This window comes from Apodemus sylvaticus, chromosome 6 (genome assembly GCF_947179515.1).
Source record: "Apodemus sylvaticus chromosome 6, mApoSyl1.1, whole genome shotgun sequence".
In the NCBI taxonomy this organism is placed as follows: domain Eukaryota; kingdom Metazoa; phylum Chordata; class Mammalia; order Rodentia; family Muridae; genus Apodemus; species Apodemus sylvaticus.
In genome coordinates, this window is record NC_067477.1 from 35,451,378 (window position 1) to 35,471,856 (window position 20,479).

General features: G+C 49.2%; 1 long non-coding RNA gene across 1 annotated transcript in view; it reads left to right on the forward strand.

Moving 5' to 3' along the window:
* The window catches only part of LOC127687090 (uncharacterized), a 375,067-nt gene that overhangs the window by 8,094 nt on the left and 346,494 nt on the right, over positions 1-20,479 (forward strand). The window lies entirely within an intron of this gene.

Consider the following 20,479-nt stretch of genomic DNA (forward strand, 5'->3'; position numbering starts at 1 on the left):
CTGAACCAGCCCCAGGAAGTCTTCCACAGTCCCTCTGGGAAGTCAGAGTCACAGAAGAGATGCATCTGTCCTAAGAGTTCTGTACTGGCCACACACAAGGAGCTATGCAACAGGCCTTGGGGTGCCATGTCTACAAGGGCACCTTACCACCTCTTCCTGCCTGCGCCAGCCACCAGCTCAAGCCATGCGAAGCAGACCCCCCAGATGAACCTTGCCCAAAATTCCCTTACCCACGAAATGATGAGAAATACCAAGTCCTCTGTCTTTGTGTGTGTGCATGCGCATGCATGTGCACAGTATTTGATAGTTTTATGTCAAGTTGACACAAGCTAAAGTCATCTGAGAGGACATCAACTAAGAAAAGGCCTCCATTATATAGCTGTAGGCCATTTTCTTAATTAGTAATAGATGAAAGAGGGCCCGGCCATTGTGGGTGGTGCCATCCCTGGTTCTATAGGACCCCTAGTGGTCCGGGGTTCTATAAGAAACCAGGCTGAGCAAGCCCAGGGAAACTAGCCAGTAAGCAGCGCTCCTCCGTGGCCTCTGCATCAGCTCCTGCCTCCAGGTTCCTGCCCTGCTTGAGTTCCTGCCCTGACTTCCTCCGATGATGGACTGTCATCTGGAAGCAAAGTCAGATAAACCCTTTCCTCTCCACTTTGATTTTTGGCGATGGTGTTTCATCATAGAGACCTTAATTAAAGCAGCAGGAGGTGGGTGAGACAGAGTCTCGCTGTGTAGCTCCAGCTCTCTCAAAACTCAGCTTCTGTCTCAAGCTCCGTACACTTGAAGTTGACCTTTACACCGTGAGAGCTGAGTGAAATGCCCTCGCTGTCCTCTCCAGTGCTTTTGTTTATTTCCTTTTTAGATAGTTTTGAGATGAGATCTCACATAGCCCAGCCTGGCCTCAGACTCTTTGTGTAGCCAAGGATCATCTTGAACTCCTGATCCTCTTACCCCCATCTCCTAAGTACTGGGATTACAAGAAGCAGCACCATACCTGGTTTATCAAACCCAGTGCTTTACACTAACACAACCATATCCCCATAATACATGCTTGATGGTCAGAGGACAATTTGCAGGAATCAGCTTGCTTCTTCCACTATGTGGGTCCCACAGAGCAAACTCAGGCTCTCAAGCTTGACAATAATCACCTTTATCCACGGAGACATCTCACCAGCCCCACACCTTGCTCTTACTTGGGCCAAGAATCTCTGGTCATTAGCCAGGAAGTACCCAGGTTGTTTGGGCGGGAAGGTTTAAAAAAAAAAAGTTCCTATTTTGTGTGTATGCACATGCCACAGGTGCACAGGTGCACACAGAGGCCAGAAGAGGCCCCTGGAGCTCAAGTCCCAAGTATTCAGAAGGGACAGAAGTACAGGATCATCTCTGGCTACACTGGGAGTTTGAGGCTAGCCTGGGCTACAAAAGAGCTGAAGAGATGAGAGGGTGGTTAAGACTGCTTGCTGCTCTTCCAGAGGACAGAATTTGGTTCTCAGCAGACACTTCAGGTGGTTCACCACCCATCTCCAAAGTCCAGACCCAGGGCATCCCACACCCTGCTGGCCTCTGCAAGTGCCCGTCCACACGCATAAGTTTAAAATAATAATAAATGAAAAAATAATAATAAAACTCTAAATATCTGATGCCAGGTCTGTTCCCAGCTGTATTCTGAGCAATGAATGCTTGACTCCAGAACTGCCTAGCTTAAAAAAATCGGGTTCTGGGAGGGGGAGGTGGCTCAGTGGGGAAAGTGCTTGCCTTGCAAGCATGGTTGATAGGTGCTTTGAGTTCAAATCCCGGGACCCTCTTAAAAAAAATCGGGTTCTGCCTGCTTCTTCTCAAAGTTGCATTCCTCTCAGGACCAACGCAGGGGTGGGGAGGGAGGGAGGGGTGAACTGGTGAGTATTCTGTGGATACTCTGCAGTCCTTAACCCCACCGCAAATGAATAGTTTCGCTCCTAGGCAGTAGGGGGCACGAGTGCATTGTGATCTAGAAAACCTCCCCCACCCCAGCCTCCCCAGGAAAGTACAAATTGCTTTCTCCTCTTAAGGTGGGGGAACCTATTGCTTTCTGAGCAGATAGAACCAAAGAGCAGATCCTGCTCAAGGGCCTTGAACCCTGCTATCTCATCAAACACCTGAGATATTGATATTACGGATACTGGATACTGATGCTATGTGATAATTCTACAGACCATTTTCTAATACCTAGCCAGGGCCCTACCCTTTGACGCACTCCACAACCTTCTCTATGTAGGAAACCACGCTTTCAGAGGAACAGCTCCTGCCCAGTTACGGCCAGGCAGTGCCCGGGTCTGTCACCAGCCCTTAGCTTCTCAGACCCACCCGGAGCTCCGAGGGCACTTCCTGCCAGAGCTAATTCCAGCCGCCTGGTACACACCAGCGGTGTGCACTGGATGCTGGGGAGGAGAGGGTCTGCCAGAGGGGGAAGAGAAAGGCTTCACATTCTCACAATGGGGCCAGCTAGTTGTTCATGGCCTGGACATTTGACTTGGAGGGAAAGAAACCTGTCATGAGGAGGCGGCTTGCCAGAGGCTACTGTGCTGCAGAGGCAAAAGCTATAGCTGATTTGGAAGTCTTTCTTTGGGCCTCAGCTGATCATGTTTTGGAAGGATGGGGAATTACTTCCTCCTATTGCCTTCTCCCACCATGCCTTGCCCTGCCCTGCCTGCTTCAAGCCAAACTCCCAAACGCCACCTCAGAGCCTTTCCCCCTAAGTTAGAGTCATTGGATCTCTATAATTACTTCCTAGCTCTCCAGCTGAGTTTGGACTTCAGAGCTCAATCTAGGGACTGGCATGCCAGACAGCAGGATTTGAACCTAGCCGTGCCTCAGTTTCCCTTCTTGTCTAGACCAGAGATGAGTGGTCCATTGCCCCACATTCAAAGGCAACAGAGTCCTCTTCCCACTTCTTCCCTTTATATTTGGACTTTTTTGAAGTTTAGAAAGAAACTTAAAGACCATCCTGAGTGAGACTCTGATCTTGCTCTTTGTAGCTATCTCGCCCCCCAGTGGCTAAGAGGGGTATGGCATCTAGAATGGACTATTGTCAGCCTTTGGGAAGAATTGAGTGTTGCTATAGGAAACCCACAGGACAGAAACCTAGGACAGACTTCTAAGGCGCCATGCTCTTTGAAAAGGCATCCTCAGAGCCCCCTCCTGGAGGTTCCCTCCTGGCTCATGCACTGGGTAAGCCCCGCTCTCATAGGGTGAGGAATCAAAATTCCACAGCATCTTCTAAAAGGTGCCCATTCCCTTTAGCCATGGTTGTACCACAAGGCTATGCAGGTCACAGTTGAAGATGCTGAGTTCCAGGAACTGAGACGTGGAGACCGTGGAGTTGAATATGGTCATCCATCCAAGGCCAAGCTGCAGCCAGACACACGCCGCCCCGAAGGCAGGCCTCCTAAGCCAGCCTTGGATTCCAGGGGTCTCTGGGCTCAGTGGGCTCCAGACAAATCTCTGCACCTCCTTAGACTATTAGGTCAGCTTCCAAATCCCACCGTCTGCTGGAACAACACATTTTCCCTTCATCCTGTGGTGGGCCTTCCATGCCCCAGGGTAATGAGGGACCACCCGGCTTCGAAAGTGGGGCGCCAGCAATTAGAAAGGCCTGTGCCTGGGATGTTTAACTCTGGCCTTGTTTTTTTTTTTTTAAAGGAAAGGAGGTTCATTTTCTCAGCCCCACCGAACTCCATTAGGAAGCCACCCCTTGGGTTTAAGCCTGATGTTTTCCTGAGTTCATGTTCATGATCAGCAGCTTTGAACCGATCAAACTCTCCTTTCTTGCCGTCTGTCATGACCTTTCGTCACTTGGCATGGTCAACCATGCATTCGTCTCTATGGCTTACCATAGACCAGGACTCTTAGGTCTGTATTTCACTTGGTTCTTAGATCTGTCTGTTGGGAGGGCCAGGTAGTCATAGCAACAACATTGGTGCTACTGGACTGAGATAGGAAGGGGCGGGGTGGGGGGTGTCACTGAACAATGAAGGAACTGATGGATCTTGGGGAACAGTGGGGTGAGTTAGTTTGCTCCAGGATCCAGGGTAATCCAGCTGCTGGATTGGGCAACAGGGACTACGGTACTTTCCAGATCCTCTTCCTTTTTATCCTGTTCACTGTGTGGACTTAATGCTCTTGAGCAGCCGCCATCTTCACAGCAAGATGTCTGGTGTAGTACCAGCTGTTAGGTCTCAAAGAAACCCAGGGCAAGTCTCACTCAGTACTTCTTACTCTGTTCCCTACCCTAACCGCTCTGGATCAGAGCCTTCCCCCCAGCTTCTCTTTCCTACATAATAAACTCAGTCATCTGGGTTATGCATTCTTTTGGGCCTTTTGGTTCTCAGCTTCCCCCACTTCCTTCTGTCTCACCCCCACCCCTAGCCCCAGCCCCCAGAACCCCCAGCCAGGTTCAGTCTGGACCCTTGAAGATGCTTCTGGGTGTGTTCTCCCTCGTATCTACAATAACACCTTCTCTTTAACCACACCCAGGAGTGTTCATATCCCTTTTTCATTCATCAGCCCCTAACTGGAGGGCGGTTGTTTGTGCCTCTCCTGGTTTTGTTTGGCTTTGTTTTAAGACAGGGTCTTATGCAGCTCAGGTTGGCTTTGATCTCCATGATGATTCTGATCTTCCTGGTGTTCCTGGTTCTACCTCCTGAGTACTGGACTATAGTGTACTGGCACACCTGGTTTTCACAGTGCTGGGGAACAGAGGTAGAGTCTATCATGAAGGGTAGATTAAGGCAGCAGCAGTCTGAGGCAGCTGGTCACAACTGTATCAGCAGTCAGGAAGCAGGAAGTGCAATAAATGCTTCCTAGAAATTAAACCTTCCTGGAAATACTCCCATAGATACACCCAGGAATATGTTTCCATGGTGATTCTAAATCTATCAAGCTGACATGAATATTAACTATGTCAACCAGAGTGACTATTAGACAGTGATCAACGGTGTCTGCCACATGGGTAATCACTATTAAAGTCACGTACAGGCAGGAAGCTGAAAACTAAAAGCGATGTACTATTGATTTTTAAGGCATAACAAGAGTCCATGATAGGATTTGAACTCGGAACCAGCTCTTTCTATTGTGCTGTTTTATTTATGATTGTTGAGTAAAAAGTTACAATTTTTTGCTGGGACAAAGGAGAGTATAGATAATACCTGTATCATTTTACTGATAATAGGAGTATATTATAAAAGCTCACATTTATAAACTGGGTGTGTTGGTGGTGCACACCTGCAAGCCCAGCAATTTTGGAGGCAGAAATAGGAAGATCAGACAGATGTTCAAAGCTATCCTTGGCCTTATAGCAAATTCGAGGCCAGTCTGGAACATGCAAGACTCTGAAAACAACAGCTCAAAATTACCGTGGCCCTGTGTGGTAGTGCAAGCCTTTAATCTCAACACCCAGGAAGCAAAGGCGGGAGAATTTCTGTGAGCGTGAAGCCAGCCTTGTCTACACAGCAAGCTCTAGGAGAGCCACGACTATACAGATTCCCCTCTCAAATTAAAAAAGAAAAAAGAAAGAAATGAAATGAAATGATTACCCCCTGATTCATTTATTTGATTATTTTAAAAAAAATATTTTTAATTTTTATTTATTTATTTATTTATTTATTTATTTATTTATTTACTTGAAACAGGGTTTCTCTGTATAGCCCTGGCTGTCCTGGAACTCACTCTGTAGACCAGGCTGGCCTCGAACTCAACTCAGACATTCACCTGCTCTGCCTCTCAAGTACTGGGATTAAAGGTGTGCGCCACTGCTGCCCAGCCTGAGTATTATTTTTGAGGGTCTTTTTTAGGTGAACTTGGTGATAGACTGGCTTGCCCTAGCCTTGAACTTCAAGGAGTCCCCGGTCAAGGAGGGAGACTCTTTGTGAAGTACGTGGATTGCCGCTGAAGAACAAAGCCAGGAAATGCCGAGAAACAGTTTCACCAAAAAGGCTAAACAGCTGAGTTTTGACAGATGTTTAGAAATCTGCTCTAGGAACTTAAAGGGGAGAACATTCTCCCAGGCAGAGCGAAGTCATGGAAAGGCAAGGGACAGGAAAGTTCACATTGTGCCCAAGGAACAAAGGGGAATTTAAGGTAGTCAGAAAGCAGTGAGGTCAGGAGGAAGGGAGAAAACAGAAAGAACTACAGGAGGTTTCCCAGGAGTCCGGTGCTCCAGGCTGAGGCCTCTGGAAGATTGTTAGACAGGTAAAATGGTCTGCAGTGCCTGGCTGGGGGAAACACTGTAACAGACCCAAGAGAACAGGAGCGGTTAAAGAGGAAAGGAAGCGCTGTCCAGGCCAGATAGGAATGTAAGAACAGGAAGGCACCTGCTTGGCATTGATACCAGATCCCACTGAGCTCAGAGCCAGTCCACCTACCTGTGCAGGGTCATAGGAAGACTCACAGAGATAAGTACTTTCATCGGTCCACTGGTGCTCAAGCATCTACTGAGGGCTTGCTATATTGTAGCTTCTCTACCAGAGGGAGGCATATTTCTATTTAATTCCTACAGCAACATTGTAACAAAGCTTGCAGCTAGTTATAGGAAATGGCCAGCATTCCATTCCATGGATTTAACATATGAAATCAAGCCCTGGTCTATCTGCAAAATTAATTCTGAATTCCAATGTGGCCTACCACCTACCAGTTGTGTGTTCTGAATCCAGTTCCTCAATCATTGAGTCTCAGTTTCCTCACCTATAAGATAAAGGTAAGAACTGAGCATGTGCACAGGTGGTGGTGGTGGTGGTGGTGGTGGTGGTGGTGGTGGTGGTGGTGGTAGTGATGAGGATGGTGGTGGTGGTGGTGGTGGTGGTGGTGGTGGTGGCACACACCTTTATTCCCAGAACTAGGGGGCTAGAAGTTAGGCAGATCTCTGTGAGTTCAAGGCCAGCCTGGTCTACAGAATGAGTTTTGGGACAGTCAGGGTTACACAGAGAAACCCTGAGCAGGCAAGGAGGAGCTGCCTGATTCTTCCTTCCCCTCCTGACCCAGTTCTGGCTTTACATGGGAATCTCTGACTTTTTCTGTCTCTTTGCCCTTGAAGTAGGCTGCATGGGGCCATGCAGCCTACCTCTTGGAACCAAGGCACACACCTTCCTTCTGTCTTTAAAGGGCCTCGCCACCTTGGGGCCTGATTTATGTGCTCACTGTGTAGCCTTCTGGTGCTGGCTACAAAGTTCTAAAATGTATCTCTGGTCCACCGGCTTCTCAGATGGCTTGGGCTTGAAGTTCTCACTTTCCTGAAGTGACAACACACAGTTCTGTCTGTGGCTCAAGAAGAGTCAGGCCAGCTAAACTCCACGTTTGTCTCTGGGCTTTAGGATGCTCTCAGTCCCTCTCTCAAAGGACCTGGCTGCCCTGATTGTGTTCTAAAATAAAAAATAAAAAAATAAAAACAACACGTCTAGCCCACGACCCAGACTGGTTCGAAACACTAATGTTGCTTTTCCATTTTCCTGGAAACTTCTATAGCCGCAGCCTGGAAAGCATCCAAAAGTTTCCCCGAACTAAAGATAACAACAACAATAATTTTTTTTTAAACATTTAAAGAGGCGAAGGAAGAGAGACCCTAAGGCAAATGTCCCTGTTGATTATTGCTCTCAGCAAAACAGATTCGGGCAGTAGGGACAGAAAAGGGAGGACGTTTCCAGGTCGATTTAAACATCACATTAAAAGACCGTTTCAAAACAGTCACCTCCCTGGGGCGATTTTTTAAAGCTACCCAGAGGCAGACACTTTCCCCTTCCCTCCCCCATCTGGAAGGTTTCTCAGCAGAGGCCCCACACATTCCTCAGTTCTGGCTCCGGCAAGGACTTCCCCAACCTTCCAACAGTCCCTGCCCTGGCTCACCCGGCTGACCTACCAAGAGTTCGGCTTTCTCCACCCCAAGCAGCTGGATTCCAGCTGTGGAGTTCTTAGGAAACTGCCAGGAATCCTAAGGCCTTAAGGTAAGGGAGGAATGCACCTCCTGACAGCTGAGGCCCTGCCGGAAGTCCGGAAACCCGGAAGCCCAGGAGCTGACTCTGGCAGGCCTCTACAGATCTATACCTCCACCGTGGGAGTGGGCTGTTGACCTAGGGAAAACAGGTAGGATCCTAGAAGGTCTTACTGAGATTAAAGGCCGTGGCCAGCTTGATTCTCCCCACCCCCACCCCTATATGCCACAGGGAATGCAAAAAGTGAACGTCAAATATTTCTTTGGGAAGATTAAGAAATATTTCTGCTTATACATAAGGTCTGGGATTTTTGTTTGTTTGTTTTGTTTTTGTTTTTGGATTTGGTTTTTTTTCGAGACAGGATTTCTCTGTATAGCCCCAGCTGTCCTGGAACTCACTCTTGTAGACCAGGCTGGCCTCGAGCTCAGAAATTCGCCTGCCTCTGCCTCCCAGAGTGCTGGTATTACAGGCGTGCACCACCACTGCCCGGCTAAGGCATTTTTTTTAAAGATGTATTAATCGTGTGTGTGTGTGTGATAGGTATGTGTGTCTGGTATCTGTGTACTCATGCCAGGTGCTTTATAATTCAAAGCACAACATCTTGCATGGAGCAAGTCCTTGGGTCCCTGGGGAATGTAGCTTCGGGGTACTCTCCCAGCATGCCTGAAGCCCTGGGTTCAATCATCAACAGAACAGAACACAAACAAATAAACAAAAAACAAGCCTATGTAACATTACAGTAAACAGAACCTTAATTTGAGGATTTTTTCCCCTCTCGGGTACAAAATTGGAATTCAGGGACTGAAAGGCTGAGTTAGGAACCTGGGCTCCAGAGTGAGACCCTGTCTCAAAAACAAGACGATAAAAGTGATCTTGCAAGATGTTAGAGTACGTGGGAAGTGGAAGATTAATTGAAAGCAAGAGTCTGAGCTACAGCTTCTGTGATAGGCTGGGGCACTGCAGTAATGCAGCTGTTTGGGGGTCACCCATGCTCCTGTAAATAGTCTCTTACCCATGCCCCTCTAAGTATACCCAATAGATCCATTGCTCTACACACACACACACACACACACACACCACCCTTAATTTGCCAATGACTCTGGATTCCTCCTAGAAGGTGACAGTGCCTCTCTCTGCTAGAGGCAGAAAGGGAAGTATCAGTCCCCCTTGTGGATCCCCTGCCTCCCCCAAAGTCTCTTCTTGCCTGTGGATTCAGACAAGGAAGGGACCTGGGAGACAGACCAGAGTCCTTTAAATATATAGACTGAAGCCGGGCGGTGGTGGCGCACGCCTGTAATCCCAGCACTCTGGGAGGCAGAGGCAGGCGGATTTCTGAGTTCGAGGCCAGCCTGGTCTACAGAGTGAGTTCCAGGACAGCCAGGGCTATACAGAGAAACACTGTCTCAAAAAAAAAAAAAAAAAAAAAAAAACAAATCCAAAAACCCAAAAATAAATAAATAGATAGATAGATAGATAGATAGATAGATAGATAGACTGGCCAGACCAAGCAGAACTAAACAAATGGCATTTCAGGCAGCTGAAGCCTCAGCTGCTATCAGCATGACTGACTGTCACGAGCTCCCCTGGTTGGGGTGGCAGGGTATGGGGTGCTGGGCCCAGATATCATCATCCGGGGCTGCGTGGTGGATAATAGGGTTAATGGACGTTACTTCACTACATGGCTTTAGAACGGTGGCAGTGGCTGGCTGCCTGGCCCCATGCTGGCTGACATTTGGAGAGTCTGTGCCTTTTCATTAAAGGTGCTGGTCACCCAGACAGATTGCAACAATGCATCACTAGAGCTTTGGGAGTCCAGCCTCACCCAGAGCCACACTCTCCCAAATGTGTTCCATCTCAGCAGGCAGGGGACTAATCAGGACAAGGACCAGAGGGGCTCCATTTTCCAAACAGAGGGGTCTTCTACATTCCTCCATCAGCTCCAGGGTCTGAAAGGGAGTATGGAGAAAAGGTGTCCTCTGTGCCTGGAGGCGTCAGGCCACCACAGAGCTCTATAGTGAACCATGTTCTTCTTACTCCTTCCTGCTGTCTCCCCCACTTCAAATGCTCGAAATATGCCCTCCTTTGCAAAAAAAAAAAAAAAAAAAAAAAGAGAGAGAGACTTTTTCCCACTTCACTGGTCTAACCATGAATCATGCACTTCCCATACTGGTCCTTTCAAAATATAGTCTACAGGGTTACCCATGGAAGCTGCGCTTGCCTCCGCCCCTGACAGTGTCCCCTGAGCCCTTGAGACCCTAGAAGGAAAGCACCAGGAAACCCTTAAACATTCTCCCTCCTCCTGAAAACAATGGCTTCCGGGGTCTGTGCCAGATACACTCACAAACCCCAAAATAGCCTCATTGTCCTCTTGTGCAATATCCAGGAATTTGGTGAAACTCATCATTTTTCAGGTTACCGATAATGCAAGTTTGGAAAGCGAAACAGGAAGGAACACAGGCTGAGAAAGCTTTTATCCAGCCACAGAGTCTCTCTCCAGATGCAAGATAGTGGGTTTTTTTTTTTTTTTTTTTTTGGTTCCCAGCAGTCCTTTGGTGGGGTTAAAATTAGCTGGCAGCATTCTGGTCACATGGCAGACAACAAAACAAAAGGGAATTGTTCCCCCAGCCATTCCTGAAGTAGCCCCACAGACCTTCCTAATCCGTGGATTGCTGGGAATCTGGCCCTCCCCTGGTACAACAGAGGCCACACCGCAGGCTGCCCTCTGGGATGGCTCTGGCTGTAGCAGAGCAGAACACAGACGGTGTGGACGGTTTTTGGAATCTTGGAGTTTGCTCTGTCTGGGAAGTCACTCAAGGGCTCCAAATGGGCTTTCTGCAATTCTTCTCCCAGATGCCAGCAAACAAACAAACATCAGGAGGATTTCAGAAGGGTCAGACAGAAGGGTGAACATGGTACCCTTTGCTTTTTGGGACACTTGGCTGGGCGATAACAGGCCCAAACTGAGTGACAAGGACTTCAGACAGATCCTCTATCCCTGGACCCTGTTGACAGAACATATCAGGAACTGCTTCCAGTTTAAAACTACCACCAGCAGCCCCCGAGTTAAAAATACAGCCTCTGATTCACGCACAGTCAGGAAACATGGCTGTGCTCAGTACAGAAACGTGTGTCCGTCAACCTGGGAAAGGAATCACCGCCACGAATATGCTCTTAGCTTGCCAAAGCTTAGCAGCTGCAGGAGCCAAAATCCCAGCTGCCTGGCCCGTCTGGGGGGTGGGGGTGGGGATTCTGAATCACCTGATTTCTGCCTCAGCTTCAGTGTAATTCTATGCCAGACCCATCTTGAGATGTCTCAAGAGCCAATTGCGCCCTAAAATTGTGTTTGAACACTAACCCTTCAAGTCTGGATCTGCGAAGGAAGGCGAAGCAAATGGATTTTATTGATTATTTACTTGGAAGGGGGTATTTAGGAATCGGAAAAATTCCATTGAGACCAAACACATGGCCTCCCAGCGACCATGAACAGGCATCCAGACAGTGAGGTTCAAAGACTTTGCAGGTAAGCCCCTCCCGACTGGGACAGGTCTAGTCTTTTGCCTTTTGGGCTTCCGTGGCAGTGTACACACACCTAGGAATAAACAGCTAGACTGGTCCCATGTTCTGTGGCAATCTTCCCATGCTTGAAACCAAAAAGGTCTCTGACTATTCCTTCAACTTGAAAGCACCTTATGCAGACAGATCTAAATACAGCCACCCCCTCTCCCCACCCCCTACCCCCCTGCCTCAGGCCGGCTAGCATGTGACGTCTTCTCTAAGGAACATACACCCTCCCCCCTCAGCCCCCCAGAGAGATGGCCTCAGGGCGGTACAAGTACATAAAGGCCTGAAGCTGAAACTCTGGGTAAACAGTTCACTGGAATATATTTAGCAGAGAATATTGAAAACCACAGAGAAAAATATGGCCTCTTTCTGGGATGTTAAGGAAGGTTTATGTCTAGGAAGCCTTCAGGAAATAGTGAGCAAAAAAGAAATACTGCTCACCTCTTCCCACCCCAGTATAAATAAATCACTAACCCCCTTTGGTTTCCATAGGCCTTGGCTGGGGTATTTAATTTTTTCCCCATTAAACCGGCCACCCGGAGAGTTGGCATTATGGACCTGAAAATTTACCAGATCTTGAACACACTGTTTTGTTTCTGTACATTGAATCAGGCTGTGTTTCAAATGGCAGCTTGTGGAAGATGGGGTGTGGGAGGTGGGGGTGGGGATGGGGGGTGGGCGGTGAGGGGGCGATTATCCGGGCTAGCGCACCCTTCACCACGAAGTCACTTGAAACTGCAACTTAAAAGGCAGATCAGATTCACCTTGACTCACCCAATGTCTTGTCTCTGACAGGAACCTGTCCTCTGTCTTTGTTGCTCAAGCTGATGTCATGTTCTAAGGGACTGGGTTTGCTAAGTGGCAACAAGATGCCTGCCTCCAGAAGGACCCAGATTGCCTGCAGTGTGGGGCAGGGACCTGAGAAACAGGGCGCGGACGGCAACCACTCTCCCTAAGATGGAGGCCCATGATGTAAGGGGCTGGCTGGCTAAAATAGCTGGCATACTTGCAGTTTTAAGTTGCCAGCTAAATATTATTAAAAAGATAAAATACACGCAAAGTGTGCAGAATGTAGGGCTGCTGTGTTTACATCCGGGTTCTGATGACTCAAAGCCTTACACTTGGGCTTGCTGAAAAGCTCTATTAAAAACACAGCTTTCCGAAAAGCCTCCGGGGAGCAGAAGGACTAACTGGGGTGGGGGCTGGGGGGGGAGAAGGATGGTAACCCACCCAAAGATGCTTTTCAGCTCTGTGTTCCTGGCAAACATTTAGGGCCGGGGAAGTCTTAAGGGGTTAACCTCCTCGCTGTTTGCAAGCCAGAGCCGGGAGGGTTAACCTTTTTCCAGAACATTTATTTCACCATCTCACTGACTAGAGAGGGAGGAGGGGCGGGCTGGCGGGCGGGCGGGCGGGCGAGCCTGCCGCGTTGAGAGGCTGCGGATCACAAGGCCATTCTGATAGCCTCCTGTCCCCATGGCAACTGCAACGGCATTTATCAGTTCCTTCTGCGCACAGGCACCGCAAATCTGCATTGCACATGGCAGGCTTCCAGCATTTCAAATGAAAGAGCACTTTGAACGGCTGCCAAGTTTGGAAGGAGCAGAACTGTCAGGGCTGCTTAAAGCTGGCAGTTTATACTGGGGAGGTTTTCACTTCCCAGAATCCTCCGGGCTTGGCAAGCTGCCAAGTACTTAGCGGAAGCTAAAAAGTAACTCGCTCCCTCCCCCTCCTTTTTCTCCCCCCTTGCTCGCGCTCCCCCCTCCACACCATTTCACCGCAGTGCTCTCAAAAATTTTCCACATGTCCTGTGTCACCAGTGCAGACTGTACAATAAGAACCAGAACACCGGCTGCCCACGACCAGGCTTTTCTCAATAAAGGAGGGTTTAGGGTAGGTTCAGACACTGACAGCGGGTTCCCGCTGTACCTGCCGTAACCCCATAACCACTGGATGGAAACACGTGGCATGTGTGCCTTTCAACCTTTTTAAGAAAGTGCATTAATAAAAAAATAAAAATAAAAAGCAGCTTCAGAACTAGGAACACACTAAGTACTGGGTGGGGTTGAGAATGGGGGCGGGGGTGCCGGGTGGATGGACAGGAGCTGCATGGAAAGGAAGACAAAATGTCCACATTCAGCTTTTCTAAGCTGTGGGGAAGAGGGTCGTTACTGAGGGCTGAACTGTTTCTGGCGTTTTCTTGGTTCTCTCAGATGTCACGATGAAAGCTCACAAGCTAGAGGTGGGGAGGGAATTGGGAGAGGTTTTTTCAGTGGAAAGTTGACCAGATAACTTTTGACCCTGTACCACCCAAGAGCGCCCAGAGAACCCGGGCTCCTACTGGCAACGAGTGGAAACTGGCACAATTTTCACTGTACTAATTTTTTCTTCTTTACATGAAAATCTACACTAAGATGAAGGGCTTGAGCTTTATTTCCTGCACAAATAGAACAAAAATTGTCTGCCGCTTAGGCGGTTGGATCGAGTTCAGGAAAACTATGTCTGGCATTAATTCCAAAGTGGAGGTTTTGGTTCAAGTGAGGCCCATTAATTTCAGTAAACTGTTTTCACTAGTCCAGACCCTGCTGTGTGAGCACTATTTATTACCTTTTGCTAACCTGATGTCTGCTGAGTTGCAAAGCAGAGGGGAGGGGGAATCTGGGCTGGAGATATCTCTATCTTGGATCAAATGGGTTTGCACCGTCCCGTTGGGGGTCATGTTTAATAGAGAGGTCTCTACCCCTCGCTTTTCTTTATCAGAGCCTTTACCAAAAAAAAAAAAAAAAAAAAAAAAAAAGTCCATCTTGCAATGAATTACAGAAAAACAAATCTGATGGAGAGAAATCTGGTGAGTGTACACAGCCATTCCTTCCCCATTTCAGAAAGGCACATCCCAGTCACAGGGACGTTTTCTGTGCCCGCCCCCCCTCTTCCAGGGTGCAGGTCCAGGGCAAAGCCCTGACATGATTCACTCTGACGATTTGGTCTAAATCCACCAAGACAGTCAATTTTGGCATTCGTTCTCCCTTAGGAATTTTACTAGCTGCTGTAGAAAAGCACATAAATTACTCCCCCTCCCTCCTCTTTTTCCATGCCTCTCCTCCATCCCCCAGCACCCCCCCCCCCCGCCCGCCAAGTCCATCTTGATGTCATTTCAAAGAGAAGGATGAAAAGAGGGAAAAGAAGGGATTTGTCAGGCAGTTCGATTTGTCAGGCAGTCCAGTCTGTGAGTATGTCTTGCCAGGCCCCACACACACACACACACACACCACCACCACCACCACCACCACCACACCACACACACACACACACACACACCAGCTGAGAATGTTAATAAGAATTAAAAGCGAGTCAGTACTGTTAAAGCATCAAATTTGAAGAGTTGAAGGGGGGGGCTTGGAGAAAGAGAGGGGGGTAGGAATGGAGGAGAGGGAGAGGGACGGGGAGTGGGAACGAAATACAAGTCGGTCCTTGAAGCTGAGAAGGAAAGTGGTGTCGGTAGCCCCATTTGGTCTGGTTGTCAGATGTCAAATGTCAAATTCATTGGTCTCTCCTTTTAAACTACTCCCCCTCTCGCTGCCCCGCCCCAACAGTCAAGTTCTGTGAGGTTCCCAAGTGTGATTAATCTCTGGCAGAGGCCAGAGACAGGAGTAGGTTTCTTGGCTGCCTGTCCTGCTAAACAATCTGTTCTTGGGAAGAGTAGGTGAAGGGGGCTGCGGGAGGTAATCTGCGGGCATGAGAGAGGGGGTAGGGATAAAGAGGGGGGAACCGCCGCAAGACCTGCCCTCGGGGAGAAATACAAGTGCCCCTCCTCCCGCGCCCGTGGTTTAGGGGTAGGTCAGGTTTCCTGCCCTTAATAGAGTGAGCAGACAGTGGGTCCTTTCTTACTGCCAGTTCCTAATGTCCAGGGCCCACCACTGGGCCACCGGAAGGCTCAAAGGAGGGGAAGAGAGCAGAGCCGGTGCGCCCCCCAGTTTCGGACCATCTACAAAGCTGTGTGCTCTAGGAGCTACATCCCATCCCCCAGCGCGTGTGCTCAACCCGCTCGCGATAAAGGGAAACCGAGGCAGCGGCAGAGAAAGCCGAGATGGAGCGGCCGCTGTAGAGCTTATTATTATACAACGTAACGGGGAAAGCCAAACTGTGAGCAAAACAAAAGGAGAGACTATTTGGCCGAGTCGGAGGTCGCTGGGATCGAAACTCCCGGGGCAAGAAAGCTGGCTGTGGGTTTTGCAGCGGGGATATTGTGTGAGCAACCTGGCAGAAATTGACAATATGTAAAAGTGGGAAGGGGGAGAGCGTGTGGGCGGAGAGGCTGCACAAGGCCGGGAAATGTCACCAAGGAGAGCGCGGTGGCATCGAATAAAAGATGAATGATAGGCTACCTTTTGGAAAACGAATATAAAATTAGTAATGAAGGTGAGAAGTCCGCCTCTTCGCTGAAAAACGGATCCATTTCTCACTTCTTGCCTTAAAGCCCCAACACCCAGGCAGCTCTAATCTCCCCGTATCCAAGAAGTCAGGGCCAGGCTCGCTTTCTTTCGGATTTAATTACACGAAAATGCTGAACAAAACCCTGTAATTACACCCTTAGTCCCTGCCACTCAGGCCCTGCGCACTTCCTGCCTTTTTTTTTTTTTTAAAGAGGGGTCATTGGCTCTTTCTTCCCAAATTGGCCAAAACAAAAAACCTAAAAGCACCAAATAAATCTTTAACAGCTTTGTCTTCTTCATCGTCATCCTCACAACACACACACACACACACACACACACACAGAGAGAGAGAGAGAGAGAGAGAGAGAGAGAGAGAGAGAGAGAAAGCAGGCACTAGGGAGGGGAAGAAGCCCTTGTCTCTAGAGCCCAGAGGAAGGGCCCAACTGTGTTATATTGTCTGTCACACCAACACAAGCTGCTAGGCTGGTCACCTCGGGGGAACCCTGCCAAGGAATAGACAAAGAGTGTGGACAGGGCGCAGCATCAGGCCTGGCTTTCCTCTTCTACCTGGAAGGGTAGAGTGCTGGAAGAGAGCTGGGTCAGGATCCGGCACAGGCCCTCCGGGCCTCAGTGTTACAGACAGGAACTCACAGGGAGGCTCTGAAGGCAGAGCATAATTTAAGTCGGACAGGTGAGAAACCGAAGCTCAAGAGAATAAACGATTGCTCTGGGAGTCTGTCATGCTGCAGCAGGAAGTCCTGAACAAGTGCTGCTGCCTCTTCTGGCTTTTGGGGCTACTGCATCAGGAAACTAGGACACGTAGGAGCACTGGAAGCTGGCTCCATTTTGGGCTTTAGATTCCCAGCACCGAGACAGAAAGCACTACGAACCAGGCCTGATGACACAGATCTGAGTCCTCTGTGGAAGGGGAGCCCGAAAGGCCACAAGTTCAAAACCTGTCTGGGCTACAGAATGAGTTCAGGATGAGCCTAGACAACTTAGAAAGACCAATGGGAACATGAAAAAGGACTGGAGCTAGGGCACGCCTCAGCATGCTCCAGGCCTGGGTTCTCTCCTTGGCTAGGGGGCAGTGCTCTCTAGGTAAATCATTGACTAATTGGCTAGAGGGCAGGGGGGGGCCTAATCCGCTACAACCCTCCAGGCAGCCACGTTTCAGCACACTTAGGTAAGAGTAAAGAGGTGTTACGCATGTCATGTAACTTTTAGGTCTGGAAAGAGACCTCTCCCGCAATGTGTTTGTTTTCCAACCCGTCTTCCTTATTTTCCTCCTTCGCCTGCGTGGTCCGTTGAGTTCTTTCTTAACTCTTTTTCCTCTCAGTGCCAAGGATCCAAATGAAGGCCTTGCACGGGCTAGGCAAGACTTTCCCACTCAGCTGCGTTTGTCTAGTCCCAGACACGTACACTTTAAAACTGTCTTGAGGGCAACTGGAGCGCTTCCTCAGCCTTTCAGTGAAGTTGGGTCAAGAATGTTTGGATTTTTTTCCTCTGTCTGCGGCCGGGGCATAGAAACCCAAAGCTAAAGGTGTCTAGGAGTTGTCAGGAACGGGCGGCTTCTCAGTGTTGCTGGGAGCTAGCTCTGTAGTGATTATTTTTAACTCCAAAACCAACTGGTGCTCATTTATACCTTACCTCGCAGCCTGCAGAGACAGTGAGAGCATCGAGCTGTAAAGTCCTGTGGGCAGAGTTTACTTCTTAAGCTTCCTAGATGAATCTGGGGCCCCCGAAGGGCCTGTTTTTGCTAACTCTGCACTACCTCTGGCTCCGCTCCCCTCACCTGTACAAAGGCTGAGGAAAATAACACTCGCCTCAGAGGCATGTGGGGAGGGAGATTAGTGAGATAATGTCTGGAAATGCACTTTTGGAGCCCTTGACAAATGTTGGTCATTGGTAATAATCTCTCACCTTTTATTAAACATATTATAATACACTGTCATCCACATCGAGCAATGAAACAGGCAAAGGAAGTGGAGTAACCATTCTACTTTTGCTCAGAACATGAAGTGCAAATGACTTGCTCAAGGTCAGCCAAGTCCAAGGTGAATAGCATAATGTAAATATGTACCAAGTACCGCCCCTTCTCTCTCTCTCTCCCCCTCCCTCCCTTCCTCCTCCCTCCCCCTCTTCCCCTCCCCCCCCAGTTCCAGGTGGAACTACTAGGCACAGGCAAGCCCACAGACCCATGGACCCAATTCAAGGAAAGCAATGATGGCTGCTGCCCTGTACCAGCCTTGACCCAGGAACCGCGAGGGCCTGGGAGGAGGGTGACCCCACTTTCTGGCTGTCCGAGCAGAAAAGTGCCCGCGGCAGCAATGGGTCTCAGAGTCTGGCTTGTGGGAATCCCAAGATTATTGGAGACTGGTGGGAACCTCCCTGTAAGGAGGCCCCAGGCTCACAGATGAAGTAGAGGGCCTAGGGCCGGCACACCTGTGGCCTTCATGGTCACTGTCCACCGCGACAGGTCCCGCCTACTTGAAGGTTTCCTTCCTCTCAAATTTCCTTGTTGGGGGTTTGAGAATTTATCCCAACTGACTCAGTGAATAGCGCTCTTGTCTGCCTCTTCCAGCCTCTTCTTCTAGGCCCGTTTCCCTGGACAGCTCATTCCAGGCTTTTTTTTTTTTTTTTTTTTTTTAAGTAAGAAACACACCAGCTTTTGCTGAGAGCAGCGCTGGGCTCCCCCAAGCCCTGGCACGGTGGCAAGAAGAGGATGCTGGGAGGCAGGAACTAGACTCGACTACCTCCTCTCCTGCGTCTTATTTCCCCTCCCAGGTCTCCGCCCCTCCAGGAAGAAAACAGCCTGAGACCGGATCGGTTTTTCGGCCACTGTGCCAACCCCAACCACTCATGCCCACCCTCCCTTGCCTTCTCCCCAATTTCGCTCTGAATGCCCTACTTGCCCATGCGCCCGAGGCTGGGCAGGTCTTGGCGGGCGGTGCAAGCTCAACTCCCCAGGGCTTCTCGGCGAATCACGATGTTCCCGGGATTTCACGCTCTAGTGGCTCTTGTGTAACCCTATGCCCTGGCCTAACTCAATACTTTTTTTTTTTAATACAAAGATTAATCCTTTAGGGAAAGGCAAATACTTCCGCCACGGATCCGACTGAGGAGTAAAAGTGTAAATCACACAGCCGCTTCCAGCCCCCACAGCCCCTTTGCGCGGGGTTTGCAAGGCTCAGTAACCGGCCGCACCCCTGGGGTTGCTGGCGCAAGGCGATTCCTGGCCAAGGCGCCAAGGCCAAAGGAGGGCCCAGCCCACTCGTTTGTTTTCATCTACTCTTCTGCGGCTTGCAGGCCAAAGAACAGGGCACTGCGTACTGCCCGGCTGTGTGTTACCAAAAAAGGCTTTTCTCTCTGCGGAGCGCTTGGCGGCGCGCTTTGCAGCGGGGTGATGCGAGGTTCAGCCTCGGCCTCGAGAGCCAGCTCGCCGAGAGCACCCCCTCACCCCGCCCCATTTGGGTCCCAAACTGTGGGGGCCTTTGAGGGCGGGCCTGAGTCGCCGGGATGCTTTGAAGTGCCTAAGATCCTGACAACCCTTCACACGCCTAACACCGGGCTATGTTGCTTCGCAAAGGCCAAGTGGAAAGCTGACCTTTTGCTCCAGTTTAGAACAGTGTTGTCTAAGCTATCTCAGATGGCAAGCTGAGGAGAAAGATAGCTATTAAGATGGAACTTTGCTTTGTGGGGGTTCAGGCTAACACTTTGTACCTTGCTCTACGAGTCTCTGCAGCGGGTTGGGCCCTAGAACACGGCACCAGAGTTCTGTGTCTCTGCTCCCCCCACCTCTCACCTCGCTTGATCAGAGCTTCCCAAGAGATCCCAGTACTGCTGCAGGAGCAGAGGAATGGATCTCCAAACACTGGAGTCCTCACCTCCCCAATTGCTTACGTATTATCCCCAAACAGGGTCGTCTGAGACAAGCAGTTCAGAAGCAACGTATCACCAAGAACAATGGTGATACTTCTTGAGGGGGTATGGAGAGTTGTGATTTTTAAATAAAAGAATTATGAGACCGTGGCCTGTTATGGGATTGTCTAAATGCATGTTGATAGATAGCTCACTATGTTCACAAATACCTTGTTTTGGGGGGTGTGTGTGTGTGTGTCTGTCTGTCTGTCTTTGGTAAAATGAGACAAGGAGATGTGTGTGTATGCAGGCGCCAAATGAAACATTGTGACATGGAACTCAAGCTGCTTTCTTTAGCTGTCTGGCTAGAGGGCTGTAGCTTAACTTTATTTCTAAAGTATTTTTGGTTCAATAAAGAGAAAGATAAACCAGGCAGTGGTGGCGCAAAAAAAATCCCAGCACTTGGGAGGCAGAGGCAGGTGGATTTCTGAGTTCAAGGTCAACCTGGTCTACAGAGTGAGTTCCAGGTCAGCCAGAGAACCCCTGTCTCAAGACAAACAAAAGCAAAAAAAAAAAAAACAAAAAAAAAACAAAAAAAAAAACAAAAAAACAAAAAAACAAAAAAACAAAATAAAAAGAAAGATAAATAATGCAAAGAAATGGGTC